A 22,453-nucleotide genomic window follows, 5' to 3' on the forward strand; every position below is an offset into this window, starting at 1 on the left:
CTACTGTATGGAGCTGAAACCTGGAGGACAACCAAAACTACCATCAGGAAGATCCAGACCTTCATAAATAGCTGCCTCAGAAGGATTCTCCAGATCTGGTGGCCAGACACCATCAGTAACACCCACCTCTTGGAGAGGACCTGTCAACTCCCAGCAGAGGAAGAAATCAGAAGGAGAAGGTAGGGTTGGATAGGACATACACTACGCAAACAGCCAACTAACATCACCAGACAGGCACTGCGGTGGAACCCCCAAGGCAAGCGGAAAAGAGGCCATCCAAGAAACACCTGGTGACATGACCTGCAGGCTGATAGCAAAAAAATGGGCTATACCTGGAACCAGTTAGAACGAATGGCCCAGGACAGAGGACTCTGGAGATCTGTTGTTGGCGGCCCATACCCCGATTGGGGTGATGGGCATGAGTGAGTGAGTGAGTGATATTGACTTAAGAGTCTAATTTTAGGTTGATAAAATATATACACACACTTAATATATTTACTAATGAGTTCATATATTTCTCCTTACAATATATTAGTTCAGGTGTTTCTAGTTCAGGTTGGATATTAAGTAAAAATATTTCACTAGGAGGGTAGTGAAGCACTGGAATGGGTTACCTAGGGAGATGGTGGAATCTCAAACCGTAGAGGTTTTTAAGGCCCAGCTTGACAAAGCCCTGACTGGGATGATTTAGTTGGTGTTGGTTCTGCTTTGAGCAGGGGGTTGGACTAGATGACCTCCTGAGGTCTCTTCCAACCCTAATCTTCTATGATTCTATAAATTTACTTTCCATCAAATGCCTGTTTACCTAAAACTCTGCTAATGTGTCCCAGAAGGTCTGACATTGTCAGTTATGGCAGTAGAAGCACTCAGAACCGTGGGGTGCTGGAACAATTTTTATACTGGGGATGCTGAAAACCGCTGAAGAAAACTGTAAGCCCTGTGTATAATAGAAACCACTTACAGCCAGGAGATGCTACCACAGACACCCCCAGAACTCCTAGTTCTAGCTCTTATATTGGAATTAGGGGTGTGTCATCGCCATTACACACAGGGAAGGAAAACAGCATAGGCACCAGATTCCTCCGGGCCTAAGGGGTATTCAACCCCTCACTCCACTGCAGGTCCTGCGCACACATGACCCCTTCCCCCAAGCCCTCACCCCTGCCCTGCTTTTCCCCGCCCCCGGCCTGCCTCTTCCCCACCTCTTCCCACCCAGTTTTGCCCCCTCCCCTGAGCACCCCCTATCCCCACTCCTCCCCCTTCCTCCAAGAGCCTCCTGCACTGCCACGAAACAGCTGAGAGGCGAGAAGCGCTGGGAAGGATGGGGAGGAGTTAATTGGTGGGGCCACCGGTGGATGGGAGGTGCTGGGGGGAGGGAGTAGCTGGCTGCCAGTGGGTGCTAAGCACCCACTAATTTGTTTCCATGGGTGCTTTAGGGCTGGAGGAAAGACTCAGTATCCAGGTTGGAGGGCAGAGGCAATGCTATTGTATACAGATTAATGATTTAAGCAGTGACTCACTGTGATGAGATGATCATAGCTGGAAGGTTTTCTCATATTGATTTCCATGTGTTTAACGATGTTACTGAAAGGCCATTGTGTCTTATGGAAGGGAAGGGTGGTTCTGGGGTCTATGGTACATTCCCTTAACATCGTTCAGTCTCTCTGGTGTTCCCCCTCCAATTCCAAAATGCATTATTTCCTGTCCAACATTGTGGGGGGAACATTCCTCACTTTTTCATACTCCTGTTTTGACTGCATTGATTGTATTAGTAGTTTCCTGCAAATTATCTCCTTGTTTAATTAATCCTATAGAATAGATGACACTGAATCTCATGATGTCCGTGTACAGTATAAACAAGCAGGAGTGTTTAATCCACACTGAGTTTTCATAAGCAATAATGGAAACCACAGAAATGATTGTAATGATCAACAGAGAAAGTTTTGTATGGCCAAGTAGATGTATTCACAGGATTGTAGCATATCCTGGGAACTTTGCCATTCAGTTTTTCCATTGTGAAGAATAGTACGTACTTTGCATAATATATAAACTCTGATTCTGCTGTTACACACATAGTTCAAGATTGACTCCTCTGAAACAAAAGGAATTACTTTAGTGTGTACAATCTGAGATCAGAATCAGTCCCACTAATGCTATTTTCTAGCATATTGGAGGGCAGAGTTTGATACTATATTAGCATTAAATGTGGACTCTTTGGGGGAGATTTATATTCCTCAGCACAGCTATATATGATGTCATTTTTACCATCCGGTTATATATTTGATTAATGTCATTGTGACAGTTGTGGAGCTGGTATGTATTGATCTATGAATATTGATATATAATAAATAATAAAAATATGAATATTGTAAATAGCCTGGTCAGCGAGGTAAAGTTACTATGTGACTATATTGCTCTAACTTAACAGGTGACTGTGGGAAGAGCAAACAGGAAAGCAACACAGTAGATCTAGATAAGGACACCCCAACACACAGGAGCAGTGCCAGGGTTTTTGGCGCCCTAGGCAGGGGTCCTTCCACGCTCCCGGTTGTTGGCGGCAATTCTGCAGTGGAGGGCTCCTTCCGCTGCTCCCGGTCTTCGGGGCACTTTGGCAGCGGGTCCCGGAGTGACTGAAGGACCCCCCGCAGAATTGCCGCCGAAGACCCAGAGCGCGGAAGGACCCCCCTGCCGCTGAATTGCCGCAGAGGATGGCAAAATGCCGGCCCCCAAATCCTAACACTCTAGGCCACCGCCTAAATCACCTAAATGGAAGCACTGGCCCTGCCAACATGCAATTGAAAGACAATGGGGGCAAGGATCCTGGCTCCGAGGAATATGCAAGATTGTTTTGGCAGGCTGGGAACTTGGAGATTAAAACAACAAACACATCATTAAGGACTTTAAAAAGTGCTTCTCAGGGGGGAAAGAGATAGGGATCACTGTCAGCAGCTGTCTAGGGAGACGGGTTGACACACAAAGAGTGACTCTACGGAAAGAATATTAGCAGTGGGGCCGTCTCAGATCCAGGGCACAGTATGCCTCGGGGGAAAAACTAGGTATGTGTACAGTCTTTTTTTATTGTTTTAAGATATGTTTTCTCTGAAATGTGTTTATTCTAAATAAATGTTACTCTAAGGAGGCTGTCTGGTCACTGTACTAATCACTGGCATGGCATTGCTCTCGGAGAGAACAGATCTTCAAGGTCTGGCCCTAAGTCATGGCTGCTGAGGTAATTAATCGCAAATAGTATGAAGGACTGCAGCCCAGGGCCCAGCCTGAAAGTGGGAGAATCACAAGATTCTACCTGGAGCCAGGTGATGGTTAGAGACCTGAGGGGGTTGTACTCAAAGAGACCAGGAGGGTCAAAGCTACAGCTCACCTGGGAACTATGACAGACATCATTTTTAAATGGGGAAAATATATCAACTTCTGTGTACTGAAAAATTTCAAATGTCAACTCCTATAGGAGAAAGTTTCTAAATGCAGACCACTGGGCAGACCAAAAATGCGCTGGGCCGATCCCATGACAAAACTCTTTGGCCAGAAATGGAATGAATGTGCTTGCAACAAAATGGAATGGTGTGGTGTTGACTTGTGTTCATGGAGGGACAGACTAAGGACAAGCTGGACAAAGGTGACAGTGTTGCTGGGAACATATGGTAAGGATTTTACCTTGAACCAAGTCCAGCCTGGTAAGTTTTAGTTACTAGACAGAATTTTATCTTTATTTCTCAGGTAATCATTTGTGGTTTAATACCTAATACTCGTTCTCACTTTAGGCTTTGTCTACACTATCACTTATGCAGAAAAAACATTTGTCGGTCAAGAGTGTGAAAAACAACACATCTATGACTGACAAAATATCACTGGCAATAGCGCTGGTGTGGACAGCACTCTGTTGGCAGGAGAGGCCCTCCTGCTGACATAGATAACACAGCTCGTTGGGGATGGTTTAGTTGTGCAGACAGAACAACTCTCTCCTGCTGGCAAAGATCAGCTATGCGGTAGACCTTATAGCAGCAAAGTTGTAGCAGTACAGCTGTGCCACTGTAAGGTCCGTAGTGTAGACATAGCACTAAAATCTCCCTCTGTGTAGTTAAATAAACTTGTTTTATTTTTTAATCAAAACTAATCCAGTGCTGTGTTTAAACTGAACTATATGTATCTCCGTCTAAAGTAGCAAATTGTTGGATATTGACTCCTTATGGTGGCAGTGGACTGCTAATATCTGGACTGTCCAGGAGAGGGCTGGATAGCACGGAACACACATTCTGGGAAAATTTGGGATTAGGAGTGTGTGGAGCCACCCTGCAAGTAGTAAACAAGGCCACTGGAAGCCACAGTGTGACTAGTTTGTTGGTGACAGGCTGCTGGGGTTAGAGGTGCTGGTCAAGGGCTGTAACTATACGCAGACACTCAGGGTGTGACTTGCCTGCTGCTGGCTGGCTGTGAGTGGCCCATGTTGGGAAATACAGCAGCAAAGCATTGTAAGGCATATGGCATTATGGGACAGGAGGTGACATAACCTCTCACTGAGCTGGATTGCACCCCAGAATGTGACACCCTCCCTAGCAGGTTTTATGACCAGAGGGTCATAGAAGCACTATCAGTGAGCTCCTGTTCCGTCAGCCTCTCGTGCAGTTCAGGGTTTAACTTTTCCAAGACTGTGGTGTATGTTTAATTGTTATGTATCGTATCGTCATGTTGACAAGCAAAAAATTGGCCATGGACTCCACCTAGAACCATCCATCCGAACTCTTTAGGTAAATACACAGCCAGATTATTCCAGACTCCATCGCCCAGTAGTTTTACTGATTGATGTGATAATTGCAGATAGCGCATATGCTATGACACCTTAAAAAATATAATTTGGCTCTGTCTACTCCAGGGTTTAGAACACTAACAGTGCCTTTGTAGCAAGAGCTGGTTTTAAACATGGTTCTCATTAATGTGATCTAGACTCTGGACAAGGTCTGACAGTAAAAGGGCTTAAAAGGGACTAAGAGGGTGTTCAAATTCTTATATAGCCAAGCATACTATTATCACTAATGTTGGCCCAGAAAATCGTTGGGGTGCCACCTGGTGTCTGATTGTCTTCCATGCAAGGACCTTTTGTGGACCTACAATATACAGTGACTAAGGCCAAAGGCATTATCTATTCTTGGCTATAAACATGGTTCAGTTGAACTCTTTTGGGTAGAGCTCAACTTCTGAGCAATCTACCTGTCCCCAATACAGTTAATATTCCCTGTGGCATTTGTTTCCCATTCAGCCCCTTCCTGGCTAATTTCAAAAACTGCAGTAATTGGATTCATCATGAAAGGCATCCACAAACAGGAAAAAGAACAGGAGTACTTGTGGCACCTTAGAGACTAACAAATTTATTTCAGCATGAGCTTTCGTGAGCTACAGCTCACTTCTTCGGATGCATAGAATGGAACACACAGACAGGAGATATTTACACATACAGAGAACATGAAAAGGTGGAAGTGTGCATACCAACTGGAAGAGTCTAATCAATTGAGATGAGCTATCATCAGTAGGAGAAAAAAAAAGTTTGAAGTGATAATTAAGATGACCCATAGAAGGTGTGAGGGGAACGTAACATAGGGAAATAGATTCAATTAGTGTAATGACCCAACCATTCCCAGTCTCTATTTAGGCCTGAGTTAATTGTATCTAATTTGCATATTAATTGGAGTTCAGCAGTTTCTCTTTGGAGTCTGTTTTTGAAGTTTTTTTGTTGCAAAATTGCCACCTTCAAGTCTGTCACTGAGTGGGCAGAGAGGTTGAAGTGTTCTCCCACTGGTTTTTGAATGTTATGATTCCTGATGTCAGATTGGTGTCCATTTATTCTTTTGCATAGAGACTGTCCGGTTTGGCCAACGTACATGGCAGAGGGGCATTGCTGGCACATGATGGCATATATCACGTTGGTAGATGTGCAGGTGAACGAGCCCCTGATGGCATGGCTGATGTGATTAGGTCCTATGATGGTGTCACTTGAATAGATATGTGGACAGAGCTGGCATCAGGCTTTGTTGCAAGAATTGGTTCCTGGGTTAGTGTTTATGTTGTATGGTGTGAGGTTGCTGGTGAGTATTTGCTTCAGGTTGGGAGGCTGTCTGTAAGTGAGGACTGGCCTGTCTCTCAAGATCTGTGAAAGTGAGGGATCATCTTTAACGATAGGTTGTAGGTCTTTGATGATGCGCTGGAGAAGTTTTAGTTGGTATGCATACTTCCACCTTTTCATGTTATCTGTATGTGTAAATATTTCCTGTCTGTATGTTCCATTCTATGCATCCGAAGAAGTGAGCTGTAGCCACAAGTACTCCTATTCTTTTTGCGGATACAGACTAACAGGACTGCTACTCTGAAATCTGTCACAAACAGGAAGTTTCTTGTTAATTTTACTTCAGGGATAGGGGTGGAGCGGTTAGAACTCAAATGCAAAGTAAGAACTATCCGGGTTGAGAATCAGGCAGATGAATCAGTGGGTTTGGTCTGTTTTGTTTTTGAAAGGAGACTTAAGAAAACTGGTTTCATTTTTCTTTCCTGTAAGATTAACATTATTGGGCTGGATTCTCCAGTCCATCAAGTTCACTTTGCCTTGCTTATGTGGGGCAAAGTGAACTGAAAAGGCTATAGATTTGCACTGGAAATCTCCCTCTGTAAAGGGAATCTCTGCACCTCCCATGTCAATTCTGCCGCCCAACTCCACTTCCTCCTGTGCTGGAACCCCCTGGACTCAGGGCCATCCTTAGGATTTATGGGGCCCTAGGCAGTATTATTAAACTGGTGCTCCTATGCCGGATTGCAGCCCACGCTCACAACCTGGTGGGGGAAGGGGAGGAGGGACTTGACAGCAAAGGATAATGAGATGCCCAGCCTGCCTCATGGTGGCGGAGAGTCACAGTTCCCCGCAGAGACTTCCATGCACTCTCCCTCATGCAGAATGGACATGAAGAAAGTACCTAATTAAAAGCACTAAAATTTGGGAATAAAAAATGTCAGTCACAGGTTTTTTGATATGCCCTGAAGTTTGTCAGAGATTTATTTGCCAAAACTTCATAGTAAGGGTGAGTCAGCTGTCCTGCTGAATACAACATTACATATAATGGAATACATGATGCAGCTCTTCTCTGTTTTACATTTTCTTCATCAGTATTTCTAAACTGAATTTATATTTTAAATGTACTCAAATCTTAAGCCAGCATTCCAGATTACTACATATTTAACTCACTGAAACAAAGACATTCTTTTAAATTAATCAGAGAGATTTAGTGTGTTCATAACAATGTTCATTGCTTTTAGAAAAAGGGAACAGTAATTTACTTTGTGTGATCTCCATAACAAGAGACATGGTTATGAAATTTCACCAACTTTAAAAAAATATGTTTCCAAAGATTTTAGGTATAACAAGGATTTTGTCTTACTAAGGTACTGATTTTGCTGGAGGGTTCTTTTAAAACCAGTTTGTCGGATAGTCAGAAGTAAAGAAAGGGAACTCTTTGTCCAGCTATCTGGAAGGGAAGGACTGTTGTCCCTTTAAGGGCTCTCTTCAGTGGAGGGTGGGGGAAGAGGTAGTGAAGAGATGGACAGAATGGACAGGAAGACTTGGAAGCACTTTTTTTTAACTATAGTAATTAAAATGTGTATTTTAGATAAGGGAGGTCTTTTGAAGGATTTATTTAAAAAACTATGTGTGAAGATCCACACATTTAAGGCTAAAGATGATTGTGCATCTAAAACTCTATGCAAGCATTTTTTAGAAATGTGATTTTATAATCTTCACCAGCTCACTAATGAAATATTTTTAAAGCAAATTTTAAACTAAGGTCCGGTAGACTGACATGTTCTGTGTAAATATTACATTAATGCACAACTGTTTTTGTCAGTAAAGTCAGAAACTGACAGTATAAAAATTTATTTGGGCATAAGCTTTCGTAGACATCTATGAAATGGGTTCTAGTCCACAAAAGCTTATGCCCAAATAATTTGTTAGTTCTTGAGGTGACACAAGGACTCGTCCTTGTTTTTGCTGATACAGGACTACCACTCAGCACCATTCCAACGGTGGACTTTCCCACTCCGAACTGGTTCGCCACCGATCGGAAACAGTCTGGAGTTGCCAGCTTCCAGATTGCAATAGCCACCCGCTTCTCCACAGAAAGGGCATCTCTAAATCTCGTGTTCATGCGCCGCAGGTTGGGGGCGAGATCATCACAAAGTCCCATGAAAGTGGCTTTCCTCATACGAAAGTTCTGCAGCCACTGCTCGTCATCCCATGACTGCAGGACGATGTGATCCCACCACTCAGTGCTGGTTTCCCGAGCCCAAACGCGCCGGTCCACGGAGCAGAGCACGTCTGTTATTGCCACTAGCATTGTACTGTCTGCATATTGATGCGATTCAGTACCATCGTCCCACTCCTCAATGTCAGTCACACGCACATTTAGCAGCCTAAGGATTAGATCAACAGTAAGGAGAGATGTGCTGGCAATAGTCATTACTAAGGCATTCAGTACCTGAGGATCCATTCTTGAAAGATAATGCAGAAAAACCGCTTTAGAGTCACAATGCTGCCACAGTGCTCCGCATGTGTACCAAAGCAACGCTGGCCGTTGGAACAGGAACAGGAAGCAGAAGGACAATCACACTTCCTTCCCCTTCCCACAAGCCCCAGCGCCGCTTTGGGACGAGGTGCCCTGTGGGATAGCCGCCCACAATGCATCACTCCCTACAGCGCTGCAGTGTGGCCACATCTAACAGCACTTGCAGCGCTGCTAGCAGTAAGTGTGGACACTCTGCAGCGCTGGCCCTATACAGCTGTACTAATACAGCTATAACAACCAGCGCTGTAAAGTTTTAGATGTAGACATGGCCTGAAACCTGTCAGTATATACCTTGGGGTTGGCAAATGCCTGTTAAATGGCTTTATTACCCCTTGAATGTCTCTTTAACAGTTTCAATGTTGTGCTAATAGGTCTGGCAGGCTGGAGGTTTTTTCACTTTTAACTACTAGATTCCCTCTCAAGGAAGACTCACCAGGCTAGAGCAGCCATCTGTGGGAGCCTGCAGGAAGTGTCAAAACAGGGATAGGAAAAAAAGAGGGTGGACACTAAGACCCAGTGGTGCCCCAAATTTTCAGGTGCCCTACGCAGCTGCCTATGTTGCCTATGCCTAAGGACGGCCCTGCCTGGACTGGACTGATGCAAAGAGAAGCAAAAGATGGGGAAAGGTGTGTCTGGGACAGAAGGGTCGTGGGGAGGAAAGCTCTTGTTTCTTAATCTGATGAGATTTGAGTTCATATTTCTGGTTTATTTTGCCTTATGTTGCTAAAACCCACAGCACCACCTTATAAGATGCTGCATTCCTTACAGTACTGCATTCCTCTGCTCTGGTGGTTCTTACAATAGTGCATTTGATACATGGAGCTGCATTCCTTCCAGGGGTTTAGGTGTTTGTGATGTGAACAGCTGTAGCAGGAAAAACACGAAGGACTCCAGTTAAGTCAATGGCAAAACTCACATTAACTTTAATGGGGCCAGGATTTCAGCCAGTGTCCTAGCAGTACAAGGGGAACTGATTCGCATTTATTTTGTTTTCAGAAGAATGTACTGGTTTCAGAAGGATTCCTGGTTTCTATTCCTGACTCTGTCTTGGTTAGGTAACTTAATTGCTACATGCTTCATTTAACTTGTGAAATGAGAATAATAATACTGCTTGGCTTCACAGAGTTATTGAGAGATTTGATTGTTGGTAAAACAATCTGACATCCTCATAAAATACACACACCTGGCAGAAGGGATGGTTGGGAGATACTCCCTTACCACTGTGCATAATGGAATTCTGAAGTGAGTAATGCAGACTGGTCCGAAGTAGGGTTGCCAGTTTTCTAATGGCACAAAACCAAACACCCCTGCCCTACCCTGAGGCCCTACCCTTGCCCCTTTTCCAAGGCCCCAGTCCCGTTTGCTCCATCCCCCTCCCTCTGTTGCTCGCTCTTCTCCACCCCTTCTCACTTTCACCAGGCTAGGGCAGGGGGTTGGGGGGTGTGTGTGGGGTGAGGGCTCCAACTGGGGTTGCAGGCTCTGGGGTGGGGCTGGAGATGAGGGGTTTGGGCTGCTGGAGAGGGCTCCGGGCTGGGGCAGGATTGGGATCGGGGGGGGTATGGGCTCTGGGCTGGGGGTGAGGACTCTGGGTGAGGGCAGAAATGAGGGCTCCAGGCTAGGGCAGGGAGTTGGGATGCAGGAGGGTGAGGACGCTGGTTGGGGGTGCAGACTCTGGGATAAGGCTGGGGATGAGGGTTTTAGGGTGCAGGAGGGGGCTCAGGGCTGGAGCAGGGTGTTGGGGGGAGGTGTGGGCTCCGGAAGGAAGTTTGGGTGTGGTAGGGGACTCTGAGCTGGGGCAGGGGTTTGGGGTGTGGGAGGTGGTTTGTGGTCCAGGTGGCATTTACTGCAGCTCCCAGGAAGTGGCCAACAGGTCCCTTCAGCTCTTAGATGTATGGGTGGCCAGGGAGGCTCTGCGCACTGCCCTCATGCCCACAGGTGCCACCCCTGCAGTTCCCATTGGCCAGGAACTGTGACCAGTGGGAGCTGCAGGGGTCGTGCCTGTAGATGCGATGGCCTTGCACAGAGCCTCTCTGGCCACCCATATGCCTAGGGGCTGCTAGGACCTGACTGCCGCTTCCAGGAGCCAGGGCCGGTGCAACCATTTAGGTCGCCTATGGCGCTAGGATTTGGGGGTCGGAATTTTCTTTGGCAGCGACCGCAGCGGCTGGATCTTCAGCCGCCCTGGTCGCCGACGGCATTTATGCGGAGGGAGCTGGGGGCAGGGGAGTGCAGGGAGGGCTGCCTGCAGCAAGTAAGGGAGGGGTGGCACGCAGGGGAACTCCCCGCCCCAGCTCACCCCTGCCCTGCATCCTCCCCGAACACACTGTGGCCGCTTCACTTCTCCTGCCTCCCTGGCTCACAACACCTAAACTGATTGGGGTGAGCTGGGGCGGGGGGGTGCCTCAGGGTGGAGGGTGGGGGTGGGGAGCTGCCGCAGCAGGGGGCACCTCAGGGTGGGAGAGGGCACAAAGTGGAAGTTTCACCTAGGGCATGAAATATCCTTGCACCGGCCTTGCCGGGAGCTGCACGGAGCTAGGGCAGACAGGAAGCCTGCCTTAACCCTGGGCCTCTGCTGCGCCACCGACTGAACTTTTAATTGTCCAGTCAGCAGTGCCAATTGAAGCTGCGACGGTCCCTTTTCGACCGGGCGTTCCGGTTGAAAACTGGACACCTGGCAACCCTAGTCTGAAGAAAAGTGACACATACAGTTGTTAGCTATTTCAAATGAGAAAAAAAAATCACCATTCATTCCCTTTGCATTTTGCTCTTTTAGATGTAAGTGTCAATTCTCAAAGGACTGCTGGATGGGCTTGTGCTCAGAGGGAGACTTGTGAGTATCTAGGGGGGAACAGTGCTTAATTTGTAATGAAAGAGGTGCCGGGGCTGAAGCAATTTTTTTACATGCATAGTTGATGCAGCAAACCCAGAGGTGTTGGGGCTATGAACTGCCAAGTCTTGAATGGCCGGGTATCAGCCCTGGCACAAATTAAGCACTGGGGGGTGGGGGAGGGGAAAGCAAGCTCTATTGCTGTTTAAAAACGTAACGGTAGTCCGCCAACTGTTTAAAATGTGCATATGCTATCATGGAAGGCTCTGGGTCTGTGGACCTTCTCTACACTAACATCGTTGTGTAGCTTGCTGTCTCTGTGGCCTTTCTGCTGCTTTTCTGTGTCTCACCACATAATTTATAACACGTAATTCAGATGGCAGATGATGTGAGCTTGAATGAGAGTTTTGGCAGTGGGGATAGAAGGAAAAGAAGGTAAAGGTTAGAATTATTAAGAAGCAGCAGCACTGGATTGGAACATGACCCAAATCTCGGGTGCAAGAGAAAGGGATGAATAAAAGGTGACTCCCAGGTTGTGGGCTTGAGTGATAGGGGTATGGTGGTGTTGTCAACAGTGACAAAGAATGGCAGGAGGGCAAGTGTTGGGAAGAAAATTATCACTGTTACACAAATATGACTCAAATTCTTTCAGTCACTCCTCATTGACACCAGTGTACTTCCATTGACTTTAATGGAGTTACTCTGGATTTACGCCAGTGGAAATAAGACTCTAATCTGGCCCATTGACTTTGGAGGAGTTTCTCCTCATTTACATTGGTATATGTGAGAGGCCCTTAAAGTAGAAAAAATGTTGGTTAGCCATGTTTGTTTCCTGTCTGAAGGCTAATACCCCAGAAGAGCAGGAGTTCCTTCGCAAATAAAATCTGAGGGCTACATGTCCTAGAGTAAATGTGGTCTCTGTGGAGTTCTGCAGGGCTTCTGTTTGTTTTGGACAATTATCAAACATGTACAGTTGTAATCTGAATTAAAGATACTAGGGGAACCCTAATACTTTAGATTACAGAATAAAAATAGGGGCCTGATCCAAAAACTGAACATTGATGTCAATGGAAAGATTCCAGTTGACTGCAGTTGGTTTTGAATCAGGATGTCGATCAAAAACGTTTTCTGAAGAGGACTGCAGATGCAAAGAGGATTTAAAGCAATGCTGAATGAAGTGAAGTACAGGGGCACTAATCTGATGGGAGTCTTGATGGAGATGTTTAGGTTCAGGTTTCAAAAATTGCTTTTAATTTGAGGTTTTTCAGTTTTTGGGAGTTGATTATTAAACAATTCAGGCCTGATTTTCAAGAGGTGCTGGGTTCTCATTGACTTCAAATGAAGTTAGAGGTGCTCAGGACTTCTAAAAATCAGGCCTTAGTTGTCTAACATTGGTATCCAAAACAGAAGCTCCCACAGTTAGGCCACTTGGCATCACACATATGAAAAGGCAGCATAGAAGACAGAACATTTCTTCCTATGTTCTTTAGGCCTGTTCTACACTACAAAGTTAGGTCAAGGTAAGCCATCTTGTGTTGAGCTACTTGTGCATGTATCCACACTTATATTTGTCTCCCATCACTGTAAGTGCCCCTTTATACTGACAGTAACACCACCGCCTCAAGCGGCATTGAGCTGTGGACAACAGACAGAGGTTAACACAGCAGGAATGTAGACATTGCATTACCTATGTCGACTCCAGTAGCTGTCCCACAATGCTCAACACCAACTGCTTCAGTCTCAATTGTGAACTCTACTGCTCAAGGATAACATAGATTGGGAGCCCTGTGAATTTTTGAAATGCCTTTTCCTGATTGTCCAGCTTGGTGAGCACACCTAGCAACTCTCCATTGTTGTGTGCAATTGCCCAGCTGTCTACACACTCTGACTTAGAGTAGACAGGAGATATTGGATCTCCTGGGCCCAGGGGAGAAGAGGCTGTGCAAGCACAGCTACAGACCAGCCACAGGAATATCGACATCTATGAGCAGATTGCACTGGGGATGTAGGAGAAGGGATGTGACAGGGACCAGCCACAGTGCCACATGAAAGCGAAGGAACTGGCTCAGGTATATCAGAAGGGCAGGGAGGCCAACAGTCAATCTAGTGCCAAGCTGCAGACCTGCTGCTTTTACAAAGAGCTGCATGCCATGCTTGGCAGAGATCCCCACCTCCCACCACCATGGACACCTCCAAGGAACCCAAGCCAGAGGACCCTGGCCTGAATGGCGAGGATGAGGAGAAAGGTGATTGGGGGATATGCAGTGTCCAGCTATGCCACGAGTGAGGATCTGTTTAAGGCTCCACAGCAGTCTGTGAGTCCTGGCAACTGAGCACAGACAAGTCCAATGCCAGGGAAGGATCCTTGGGCAAGTGTGTAAATTTGTTTCCCATTACAATGTCGCCTTCAACTTAGCAGGACAGAGCTATCAACTTTGCATTATTCACAGTAGAAGAGGTACCATTGCCCTCTGCTTTTCATTCCCCTGTAGAGTTAGATGGGGAGGAGGGGTGGGCCCATGCAGAGCAGTTTGTTTATATACACAGGGATGTGCCTTGAATCCTCCTGAAAGGTCTCAATGAAACTTTCATGCATGTTCACTCCAAACCTTTCCCAAAGTTTTCCAGAGATGGCAGCCTTATTTCTTCCTCCTTGGTAGGACAATTTCCCATACCAGTCAGGGATGACTTTGGCGGGTATCATTGCAGTACACAAACTAGCAGCATACGGGCCTAGGGGGCTTAGGGAAGCTAGAAGCAGCAGTGCTCTCTATGTCTTTGTTACCCTTGGCTAAAATCACCACTGCCTTTATTTCAGAAAGTTGAAAAAGCTACTAGGGGGGAAGCTGTTCTAGACTTGATCTTAACTAATAGGGAGGAACTTGTTGAGAATTTGAAAGTAGAAGGAAGCTTGGGTGAAAGTGATCATGAACTCATAGAATTTGCAATTCTAAGGAAAGGTAGAAGGGAGTACAGCAGAATAGAGACCATGGATTTCAGGAAGGCGGATTTTGGTAAGCTCAGAGAGCTGATAGGCAAGGTCCCATGGGAATTAAGACTGAGGGGAAAAACAACTGAGGAAAGTTGGCAGTTTTTCAAAGGGACGCTATTAAGGGCCCAAAAGCAAGTTATTCCGACGGTTAGGAAAGATAGAAAATGTGGCAAAAGACCACCTTGGCTTACCCTTGAGATCTTGCGTGACCTACAAAATAAAAAGGCGTCATATAAAAAATGGAAACTAGGTCAGATCACGAAGGATGAATATAGGCAAATAACACAGGAATGCAGAGGCAAGATTAGACAAGCAAAGGCACAAAATGAGCTCAAACTAGCTATGGGAATAAAGGGAAACAAGAAGACTTTTTATCAATACATTAGAAGCAAGAGGAAGACTAAGGACAGGGTAGGCCCACTGCTCAATGAGGAGGGGGGAACAGTAACTGGAGACTTGGAAATGGCAGAGATGCTTAATGACTTCTTTGTTTCGGTCTTCACTGAGAAGTCTGAAGGAATGTCTAGTATAGTGAATGCTTACGAGAAGAGGGTAGGTTTAGAAGAGAAAATAATGAAAGAGCAAGTAAAAAATCACTTAGAAAAGTTAGATGCCTGCAAGTCACCAGGGCCTGATGAAATGCATCCTAGAATACTCAAGGAGTTAATAGAAGAGGTATCTGAGCCTCTAGCTATTATCTTTGGGAAATCATGGGAGACGGGGGAGATTCCAGAAGACTGGAAGGGGGCAAATATAGTGCCCATCTATAAAAAGGGAAATAAAAACAACCCAGGAAATTACAGACCTGTTAGTTTAACTTCTGTGCCAGGGAAGATAATGGAGCAGGTAATCAAAGGCATCATCTGCAAACACTTGGAAGGTGGTAAGGTAATAGGGAATAGCCAGCATGGATTTGTAAAGAACAAATCGTGTCAAACCAATCTGATAGCGTTCTTTGATAGGATAACAAGCCTTGTGGATAAGGGAGAAGCGGTGGATGTGATATACCTAGACTTTAGTAAGGCATTTGATACGGTCTCGCATGATATTCTTATAGATAAGCTAGGAAAGTACAACTTAGATGGGGCTACTATAAGGTGGGTGCATAACTGGCTGGATAACCGTACTCAGAGAGTAGTTGTTAATGGCTCCCAATCCTGCTGGAAAGGTATAACAAGTGGGGTTCCGCAGGGGTCTGTTTTGGGGCCGGTTCTGTTCAATATCTTCATCAACGATTTAGATGTTGGCATAGAAAGTACGCTTATTAAGTTTGCGGATGATACCAAACTGGGAGGGATTGCAACTGCTTTGGAGGACAGGGTCAAAATTCAAAATGATCTGGACAAGTTGGAGAAATGGTCTGAGGTAAACAGGATGAAGTTCAATAAAGATAAATGCAAAGTGCTCCACTTAGGAAGGAACAATCAGTTTCACACATACAGAATGGGAAGAGACTGTCTAGGAAGAAGTATGGCAGAAAGAGATCTAGGGGTCATAGTGGACCACAAGCTTAATATGAGTCAACAGTGTGATACTGTTGCAAAAAAAGCAAACGTGATTCTGGGATGCATAAACAGGTGTGTTGTAAACAAGACACGAGAAGTCATTCTTCCGCTTTACTCTGCGCTGGTTAGGCCTCAACTGGAGTATTGTGTCCAGTTCTGGGCACCGCATTTCAAGAAAGATGTGGAGAAATTGGAGAGGGTCCAGAGAAGAGCAACAAGAATGATTAAAGGTCTTGAGAACATGACCTATGAAGGAAGGCTGAAGGAATTGGGATTGTTTAGTTTGGAAAAGAGAAGACTGAGAGGGGACCTGATAGCAGTTTTCAGGTATCTAAAAGGGTGTCATCAGGAGGAGGGAGAAAACTTGTTCACCTTAGCCTCTAATGATAGAACAAGAAACAATGGGCTTAAACTGCAGCAAGGGAGATTTAGGTTGGACATTAGGAAAAAGTTCCTAACTGTCAGGGTAGTTAAACACTGGAATAGATTGCCTAGGGAAGTTGTGGAATCTCCATCGCTGGAGATATTTAAGAGTAGGTTAGATAAATGTCTATCAGGGATGGTCTAGACAGTATTTGGTCCTGCCATGAGGGCAGGGGACTGGACTCGATGACCTCTTGAGGTCCCTTCCAGTCCTAGAGTCTATGAGTCTATGAGTCTATGAGTCTATGAAAATGGTGCCAGTATTCTGTGCCATTGCCCTATATCGTAGTTTCATGCAACTGAGCAATTCCCTCGTCATTTTCCTCATCTCTGGCAGGCCAAACTCACCAGTTGGTCCTGTGAGTGGCCCTGTGCACAAACACCCCGAAGCAGAAGTGTCAATAAATATATGTTGTGTAAAACTTCAAGGGAGCAAGGGAAGGGAGTTCACAATCTTACATTTTTCTGTCTGTTGTGACTATACTGACAATGTGTGTTTTGTGTGTTTTATCTGTAGAACACCTGAGCCAGATGAGGAAGAGGGCTTGGGATGACTTGCTGAATGAGATCCTGCAAGCCAGTGCTGCAACAAACCGTGAGCACAGGGCCTGTGCTTTGAACATTACAGACAGTTTGGAGAAGGAAACAGTGTAGAGGAGAAAGACTAGGGTGATCAGACAGCAGGTGTGAAAAATCAGGACATGGGGTGGGGGCTAATAGACATCTGTATAAGAAAAAGCCCCAAATATCAGGTCTATCCCTATAAAATCGGGACATCTGGTCTCCCTAAGGAATATCCATGAGTCCCAGCAGAAAATGAAGAGACAGATGCACCAGGACATAATGGGAACATCTCCAGCAGCAAATACAGAAACTGCAGACTCTTGTGGACATACAGATTCAGCAATCATGGGCTCATCTTGCTTTATAGTCCATGGAGAACTCCATTTTAGCACCTCCCTAGGATCCTCCCCCCCTCAACATTCCATGTGGCAGCAGGGGCCACATCCCTACCACTCCACTCTGGGGGACATTAAGGACAACTACAGCTTCCCATACGCTGACCTGTGAAAGCCAGGGACGCTGTATGTGTAGCTAAAATGGACATAACTGTTCTTTCCTCTTGATAAGGTTGGCTTAGCTCAGGGGTAGGCAACCTATGGCACGCGAGCCGAAGGCAGCACGCGAGCTGATTTTCAGTGGCACTCACACTGCCCGGGTCCTGGCCACCAGTCCGGGGAGATCTGCATTTTAATTTAATTTTAAATGAAGCTTCTTAAACATTTTAAAAACCTTATTTACTTTACATACAACAATAGTTTAGTTATATATTATAGACTTCTAGAACAAGACCTTCTAAAAACATTAAAATGTATTACTGACATGCAAAACCTTAAATTAGAGTGAATAAATGAAGTCTAACCACACCACTTCTGAAAGGTTGCCAACCCCTGGCTTAGCTAAATCACTAAGGGATGTGAATTTTTCACACCCCATAGCAATGCTGCTGGGTCAACCTAACTATTTAGTGTAGACCTGATCTTAGCTACACAGATAAGCAAAATTGTATTCTGAGGTGCTAGCATACAGATGGATATCCTCTGTTTACTGTGGAGCTGATGTGATACTTCAATAGGGAGCCATAGCCAAATAAGCATTGCTGTAACACATTTATCATGGCCTTTGGGATAAGATTGGGTGTAAAGTTAGTTTAATATCTTCTCTCGGAGGATTATACACTGCACTAGAAGGTGGGTAGACTGGATGATCTAATACAGTAGGTATATATCAGCATAACTGCACTGAAGTCAAGAAGGCTACACTGATTTACACCACCTGGAGATCTGACTCCATTTTTTTTTCATCTCCTTAGGCGTTTGTGATCATTCTTGCTGTCAAAGCACACGTAGCTTTTACACAATTTTACACAAATGCATGATTTAGTGATTATATAATTTTCATTTCAGTCTTAACAAAAGCATCTGCCTGAGAAATCTTCCAGAGTTTAATTAACAAGACAGGAGGCTGAATTTATCTCTGGTGTACCATGGTGTTACATCAGGTATTAAATTGGCTTGAAAAGTTCTGTTATGATTATTGACTACAGGAAACATACTGATACAGGTCCACAAGCAAATGATCTTGTTCAAGATCTTGTGTAAACCTAAGTGTCAGATGCACTGAATTTAGACTAGGATCCTGATCTAAAGTGTGTAGGCTTTCCCAGGAACAGCTGTTACCACAAGGACAAATTCTGCCCTCAAACTTGTGAATGCAGCTTCCCATGGAAGTTGTGGGAATTGAGGTAAACTGCTTTAGTTCAAATTGTCAGTTAGCTTCATATCTGATTTAGGACCGATTCAGAAGGGCACTTACACACTTGCATAATGTTAAACCCATCCCTATGGGCTTTCCTGAATTGGAGCGATATCCTCTGCCAGAGGACTTTGACTTGCATGCATGAGTAGACTTGCTGGTCTAAAGGCTTTATTCTACCTTTAACTACTATGATCCTAATTTATCCAGGTCTGTTACGGCCTCTAGTGGTTCAGATTTATATATACATAAAACACCTAACTAAATGCTTTTGTGCTAAAAGCTTATATTATTTCAGGGTTAAACAAAGTAAAGAGTGTAACAATACAGCCTTTGTCATTCAGCTGAGAGGGTTGGTGACTGGGTTTCCAGAGAAATGGATTCTGCTAAGTGATTGATATATGATCTTGGGCACTTAACTTCTTGGGTCCCTAGTTTTGCTAGCTGTAAAATAGGGAATAATTCTTTTCCACTTTGTAAGGTACTTAAGCCTATGTGTAAATTTAAGCACATGAACAGTCCCATTCAAGTCTACGGATTACTCACATGTTTAAAGTTACACACACATTTAAGTACCGTGCTGAACTGAGGCCTCAAGAGCTACGCATGAAAAGTGGTGTATCAGTGCCAAGTCTTATTTTGCTTACTGCTTTTAGCCAAAGTTTTCAAAAACAGTCAATGGGAGCCGCTGGACATTCAGTGCCTTTGAAAATCAGGCCATTTGTTCAGGTACCTAACTATGGATTTAGGCATCTAACTTCAGGCACCTATTTAAAAAAGAATCTTGGCCCTTGTGTTTAATACAAAGGTACAGCCAATGAAGATTACAGGTTCCAGCATGTGAGACTCTGCTGAGACTGTTGGACAAACTCAAATGAGGTAATCTCTTTACATACAAAAAGCAGAAGACATTGTGTACTAGGACATGTAGTCTCTATGTGGCCTTCTTATGTTTTGTGCAAATTAGGTGCTTCCTGGAAGGTTGTCAAGATGACTGTCATTTCTCATTTGGGCATAGTTTGGACATCCTGCATTGTCATGTTCTGTGCCACTTTCCAGATGAATGGCCAGGTGGTGTCTGATGTTTAGTCCTGCTGATGTTGAATGCCAGATATCCAGGATACCTTTAAAGGTGAACTGTAAATAAAATATCAGCATTCCTTCCCCTTCAGGCATACATACTGAAAGGCTCAGGCATAACATACCAGACATCATTGATTACTGGAGCCTAAAAGGAGCTCACAAAAATAAACAAACAGTTTTGAAAAGTCTGATTAAACCATCTTCTCCTCTCAACTGCTGAACTTTCAGCCTCTTGACATATCATAATTTCACTAGCTCTTCAGTCATTGTTGCATCTTTCAGGGTAGCCAAGATCAGTGGCGGATTAGCCACTGGGTCAACAGGGCCTGTGCTCAGGGGCCCCGGCCAATCGGGGGCCCTGGAAAAATGGAGGCCCCCACACTCTGACCTCACTCCCTGCCAGGAGTGCCGGGCATAGCGGTGGTGTGAGGCATGGGGTTGTAAACTCCTTTTGGTTTTGGTTCCTCCTGAAATTAGAGAAGCAGGACTTTGTACATTCCTTGCAAATAAGCAAGATTGCATAAAAAAATACCAGTCTCCATCAGTTTCTACTTCCAGCTGGAACTTCTCCATGGCCCTGAACTTTGACTAACTGCTCAGGTTAAAAAGGGGCTCCTATTAAGGTGCTGTTCCTGAATACTGCTCACAGGCTCAGTCTTTAACATTGGACCCTAGGTAATATGTGTCCTGGTCCACTTTGGGCCTCCTCTGGCTGCTTGAATAGAGAAGGATCTTTCTCTTCCACCCAAGAAAAGCTTCTCTAATGGTCATTGTTACTTTTGGATCCTCCTCTCCCTGCTGAGTAGCTTCACTGCCTGTCTCTGCTGCTGCCTATAGATTTCCCAAGTAGTCACAGCAGACTAAAATTGACCTGCTTCTTGGCAGTCGCTGTTGCTCATGGGGTTCTAAATAGCACCTGTGAAAGAAACATTTCAGTTTCACTCTGCCGCTCTATTGGACAGCTGTGAGCTTCCATCAGAAGCAATGGAGCCGTCTGTCTGCTGACTTGACTGGACAATACTGCACAGATTCACAACTAAAAGGTTATTTAAACTACTACAGAGACTAAAAATTGAATTAAAAAAAATAAGTAATCTTAAATTCTGCAAAATTATATAGATTATTTCTCCTCACTCCTAGCAGGCAGTGATGGTTCAGTCAATGCATTGAGCCATTTGTTCATAGTGACCCTCCTCACAGTGTCTCGTTTACTATTTATGTCTCAGTGTGGTGGAGTCTGAGCTGCTGCAAATTTCGTATGGGGTCTATGATGATAACCTGAGTCTTCTGGGGATTCAAGATGTTTTACCCATTATTCTTCTATTCCTATGTATGAGGAAAGCTCCGCCACCGTTCCTCTAATTTCACACACACGTACACACTCACTCACTCAGTCTCTAGTTTGGAACACATTGTCTGTTGTTTCCCTACTCTTCTCTAGTTTTTATAGGAGTATACAATGCACAGTGATGGGACACGGCACCTCCACCACTAGATCTCTAGACTGTGGAGTCTTGCAGGAATCAATTCCCTCTCCGGTTCTATTCCACCTCTGCATGCAGCCATTAGGTAAACTGATCAGAAGACATGGACTCGATTGACAGTGTTCCACAGATCACTCACAGATCTACTTATCCTGCATTGCAACTGACCATACCTCTACCACTAAGATGGCCCAGTGCTAGGATGAGATCACCTCATGTTTGAAAAAGAGCTGGTTGGAACTGAGCTCAAGCATGACAAGGTTACGCTGGTGGGCAGAAGAAAGTATTTCGATGGTATGACATCCCAGGGTGCAATCCAAACTAGTGAGGGGTTGTGTCATCCACCAGACGTGCTGTACCTTCCACCTGGGCTACTCGCAGACAGCCCTCCAGCATGCAGGTAACATCCTGAGCGTATGAATCATAGAATATCAGGGCTGGAAGGGACCTCAGGAGGTCATCTAGTCCAGCCCCCTGCTCAAAGCAGGACCAATTCCCAATTAAATCATCCCAGCTAGAGCTTTGTCAAGCCTGACCTTAAAAACCTCTAAGGAAGGAGATTCCACCACCTCCCTAGGTAACCCATTCCAGTGCTTCACCACCCTCCTAGTGAAAAAGTTTTTCCTAATATCCAACCTAAACCTCCCCCACTGCAAGTTGAGACCATTAGTCCTTGTTCTGTCATCAGGTACCACAGAGAACAGTCTAGATCCATCCTCTTTGGAACCCCCTTTCAGGTAGTTGAAAGCAGCTATCAAATCCCCCCTCATTCTTCTCTTCTGCAGACTAAATAATCCCAGTTCCCTCAGTCTCTCCTCATAAGTCATGTGCTCCGCCCCCTAATCATTTTTGTTGCCCTCTGCTGGACTCTTTCCAATTCTTCTACATCCTTCTTGTAGTGTGGGGCCCAAAACTGGACACACTACTCCAGATGAGGCCTCACCAATGTTGAATAGAGGGGAATGATCACGTCCCTCGATCTGCTGGCAATACCCCTACTTATACAGCCCAAAATGCCGTTAGCCTTCTTGGCAACATGGGCACACTGTTGACTCATGTCCAGCTTCTCGTTCACTGTAACCCCTAGGTCCTTTTCTGCAGAACTGGCTGCCTAGCCATTTGGTCCTAGTCTGTAACAGTGAATGGGATTCTTCCATCCTAAGTGCAGGACTCTGCACTTGTTCTTGTTGAGCCTCATCAGGTTTCTT

At 45.0% G+C, this 22,453-nt stretch overlaps 1 long non-coding RNA gene across 1 annotated transcript; it reads left to right on the forward strand.

The window, feature by feature from the left end:
• The first annotated feature begins 9,565 nt into the window (after window positions 1–9,565).
• On the forward strand, window positions 9,566–17,566 carry LOC115650767. Its single transcript, XR_004000214.1, has 3 exons — window positions 9,566–9,670; window positions 11,389–11,445; window positions 16,880–17,566. It is a non-coding gene; the product is annotated as an uncharacterized LOC115650767 (long non-coding RNA).
• Window positions 17,567–22,453: the final 4,887 nt, after the last annotated feature.

This window comes from Gopherus evgoodei, chromosome 1 (genome assembly GCF_007399415.2).
Source record: "Gopherus evgoodei ecotype Sinaloan lineage chromosome 1, rGopEvg1_v1.p, whole genome shotgun sequence".
Lineage (NCBI taxonomy): Eukaryota > Metazoa > Chordata > Testudines > Testudinidae > Gopherus > Gopherus evgoodei.